Below are 4907 nucleotides of genomic sequence, written 5' to 3' on the forward strand. Positions count from 1 at the left end.
CATATAAATATAGATATCTATGCATATGCTACATATATAAATAGTCTGTTAATATTTGTGTAACTGATCAAGCCTATCTGACCCTCATCTTTCAGCAATGTGAAGCTTCTGTCTGTATTTGCCCTAAGAGGAGTTCTGTGACCTTGTCAGAGCTTACTTCAATACACCACCCTTGATTAAATACAGGCCACACTTTTTACACTGTAAGATTATACTATTTAGATCCCAATTAAATTCATAGCAAGGAAATTGGATCATAAACTCTTTAAAGGATCGTTAACAATCATTAGACAGGATAATGGCATGGCAATCAAAATATGTTTAAAAAAAAAAAAAACTTCCAAAGTCTTTTAGTGACTTTGTTGTTTTTGGACATTTTCCAAGCTGATTAATGTAGAATTGATTGATTTACAGTTGTAATTAGCTGTCTTCTGCATAGATGCATAATAATCGTATATCTCCCTGCTTGTTTTAAAGTATTAATTGGTTTCATTAACAAAAGCAGTTAATTGAATAACAATTAACAAAGTTGGTGATGGCATCGACACAGCACGTGCAAACTCCCTTGTGTTTTCCCTATGATGATAATGAAACCACCTTTTTATCAGATTGGAATTTTGTGTGTTGGACTATGTAATGACTAATATGATATTGGGCTTATTAGTTTATTCGAGTGGCTCACTGAGGCGTTAAGCTGGTATTGAACGCGTTGTGTTTAACAGGTAGGCACCATATGCTGCCTTAATCAGACATTGGAATCACATTTGGTTGTTAAATTGTCTTCTAATAAAAGCAGGTAGTACAACAACTTGAGCTAATTCAATTTCGGGCGAGTTTGGGTGAAGTGAACAGCTGTTCATATTTGTTGAATTGTTTTAACATTCCCTAACATTTTTTTTTCTTTTTTCTTTGTTTTTTTAGGGTTTAACTCCAACAGCGTGTTTGTTCTTCAACTTTTCTTGTAGAAAATAGAGATGGAGGGTGGACTAGCTGTCCACTCTCCTTAAAAGAAGACAATACCAGGCATATTGTAGTGACAGCTTGCATTGTGTGTGTGTATGCGTGTGTGTGTGTGTGTGTAAGAGAAAGAGAGAAAGAAGACAGGAAAGTGTGTGTGTGTGTGTGTGTGTGTGTGTGTGTGTGTGTGTGTGTGTGTGTGTGTTAGAAAAACAGAAAAACAGAGAATATGTGTGTGTGCGCGTGTGTGTGTGTGTGTGTGTGTGCATGTGTGTTACAGTGACAGCTTGTATTCTCCGTGATTAATGATGTGCTGTGTGACTTGATAAGTGCTTCGGAGGACCAACGCTTGTTTCAATTAGACCTTGTGAAGGTCGCGACGCCGCGCCGGCCTCTCATTATCATATCCATAATCAATCCACATTATCATAGGGGAATGTGGAATGGATGTGTGATATCTTGGTCATACACGCACACACACATACAAAGATGAGCACACGCACAGACACCTAATCACATACCAAAACACAATGACATACTCTCTCACTCACAAGAGCACACACACACACCCTTCACTCCAAGTTGATTTGAATCATAACAGTGGCTGTCGGAACGGATTGTCTGTTCAGATTAAGAGTGTGTTTCTGAGAATTAAGCAGCGCTGATGGTGGTGGCATTTCAGATCCCCTCTGCAGACACAAATGCCAAAACATCATTCTGTCACCCCCCTCCTTCTCACTTACACAACCACATATACGACCAAATGCTCACACACACACACACACACACACACACACACAAACACAGACACACACACTTAACCAGGACCCTGGGGCATTTTTAATAGAGGCGAAGTGATTCGTATGTTTTTACTCCTCTAATGAGAACAGATTGAGTGGTATTTACACTTCATCGGCTGATCTAACCACCTACACATTTCCCTCATGCTTCTGCTGCTCACTGGCCAAATCAGACATGTGGAAAGGACCAGAGCTTGGCTTTCAAACAGCGACACAACATGAACATTATCTTTGTCTCTTTTGCTCACGGTGGCACTATAGCAAGAAAAATATGAATTATTAACACAGGAAAACAGTAGCCAGATTTAATTTCTTTAAGGCGGTTGCTTTTATTTGTCCCAGACAGTAAAAATTGTAAGGAAAAGGTGCCTGAAGCCAGATTGAAATCTCTGGCAAGCACATTGGTCCAGGGGGGTGACTCACTTGGGATCTGACTGTTGTTTCCCAGTGAATCTTTAATTTAATCAGTAAGTCTACCTGAAATCGAAACATACAAAAAAATTAGGTCACCTATTTCTTCCAAAAACATTCAAACAACAAACTAATGTAGACTATACAATAACATGGATCAGGGCAAATGTTGGAGGTTAAAACGTACTTAAATCACACGGTACTGGAGCAATTATAGGAATTAAGAAAGATATAAAATATTAATTAACTCGATAATATTCAGTGGATCCTTCCAGGCGGTGAAGATTGGAGGAAGAGAAGCTACTCCACCGATTTAGTATTGCACTCCTACAACATTGTCAGACTCACAGCTTAAGAAGAAAGGATCAAAATTGATGCAACAGAAGCAGAGCTATCACCTTTTTTCCCCCACACGTTCTTCTTCCTTGTTAAACTACGTTACCCACATAGGCAACCTGACAACCGATAGTTCATCAGAGATTCTAGCCTCAAGTAGAGATAAGGAGCGGTCTACTGTAGCGGTCTCGTAATGTCACTTCTTTCTAAATTCACACCCCAAGATTTGTTTCACTTTCAAAGTTGTAGTAATCAGCCCCAACCGATGCTGACTCAAGTCACATCACTCAAGGCACTATCGGATTTTGTGCGGTTCCATCTGGCCAACTTTTCTTTCACATATGCAGTAGTGCTCCCCAAGACCTATAAACAGAGTTTGATGTGGTGGAATTCCCCTTTAATATTACACCTTTGAAGTATGAGTTTGTGTCTTTCCTCTCCAACTGTATGCTACATTGTATTTTATACCTCAGTAACTGGAGAGATATTGCAGTAAGTAGCCTATCGGTTCATTGTTTCATTTCATGGGAGTTCAAGCACAATAGCTGCGGTAGGAATTAAACCTATGACCTTCCTGTTGTGAGACAAAGTTACTTCCCACCAGGGCATCCTGCAACCTACTCGTAACAGAGTTCTCTTCCAGACCATGGATGGATGGAAATTTAAAAAGTGCCATCTAAGGTCATAATCATGTCTTTAGGCTGACATATTACTCATCAGGTTGTTTACGCCACCTTTTGTGGGCTAACTGGGTTCATATTATATCAGTAAATCTATTATAAGATGATGCCACAGGCCTACAAAGTTGCAAAGCACTGGCCTGGGAAGTTAAAACTGAACGTTTTACCACTTATTAAACACTTAAAGGTGGGAATTTACGACATGAATCAGCTCTGCTTAACACTGATGGCTTTATCGGTGTATTTTCTACAGATGGAGAAAGAGAGTCGTGACATTTCTTTTTGGCAGGGAAAAGGCCAGACTCAGCAGGAGTTATCAAAGGCAAAAAGTAAAAAGTTCGAGTTAGCTATCTCTCTCTCTCTCACCCTCTCTCTCTCTCTCTTCCCCTGGAGATACTCATGTTAAGCATAATTAAGCAGATTTGATTAGCATCAAGCCTGGCTTCCTCTCTTGACTTTTAATGAATGTAAATCTACCATCTACATCCTAAAGATTAATTTCTGCCAATTAAAAAACACAAGAGGGCTTATTGGAGAGAGGGGGGGTTGTGAGGAAAAGAGTGTTAAAGTCCTTTGAGTTGGAGTACAGTCGGAGTTTTATCCTCTTCCCCCTTGTCTTATGGTGAGATGGTCTCTGGAGATCTGTGTCTCTCTCTCCCTCACGACCAAGATCATTATCAGCACAATGTTCCGTGAAAGCCACTTTGAAAGGACTGCGAGCTCCATATGTAAATGATGGGAGTGTGTGTGTGTGTGTGTGTGTGTGCGCGGGTGTGTGTGTGTGTGTGTGTGTGGACTGGATGAGGAAGCAGTACAGGGAACAGGTAAAGGGGTCAATTTGTCACACGAAGGTTATTGCCCCCCCCCTTTTTTTGGAGCTTTTGTACAGTCTCTCATCTCTCTGGCTTTTACTCACTGGATCCTTAAGATTCAGATTCAGATTTTTGTTGATTTAAAACCATGATTGAAAGGAGTACAAATGTTACAATAATACATTTATAAGGTAAATTTCTCGAACAGAGGTCAAACATCTGATATACTTTTGAAAATAAGAAATTTGCAGGTGCTTTTTTTCCAATATTTCACTATGCTTGAATCTTACATTAAAAAAAATGTTGGAGTCATTACAAAGGAAAGAGACCCTCCTTTTCTTATCCAAACCTTTATGTAAATGTATGTCCTATTTATGTTTAAATTTAAACTTAAGATCACACACTTACAGACCTCAGAGTTTACTGTGACACTCCTGTAATCTGATATTTCTTTGAAATTTGAAATGTCCATTATTTGGTTGTCTGCTTTTGTTTTTATAGCAGAGCAATCAGATTTAATGAAGTCTCTCTGATGGCATCCGCATTATTTAGACATGAGGAATATTGCTCTCAAGACAAATAACTACAGTGATCAGTTCATAAAATGTTCAAAGATAACACAATTATACAACTATTTATCCCAAACAGCAGGCTAATGTGGGAAGATTACAGTGATACCATGAAGGTTTATAATTGAGTGCCACAGACACAGTAAGCCCCATCAGGAGCATTAACATTAAAGTGTCTTTTCGTTAGGCGTTCATAAATAGGCTTATCCAAAGTTTATGTAGGCTAATCTTTGCACTCTCCCTCTCTCTCTCTCTCTCTCTCTCTCTCTCTATGTGTGTGAATGTGTCTCTCACTCTCTAAGAACACGACCAGGCTCCTCCTCTTTATGTTAATGTGACAGT

The sequence above is a fragment of the Dicentrarchus labrax genome, unplaced genomic scaffold (genome assembly GCF_905237075.1).
Source record: "Dicentrarchus labrax unplaced genomic scaffold, dlabrax2021, whole genome shotgun sequence".
Lineage (NCBI taxonomy): Eukaryota > Metazoa > Chordata > Actinopteri > Moronidae > Dicentrarchus > Dicentrarchus labrax.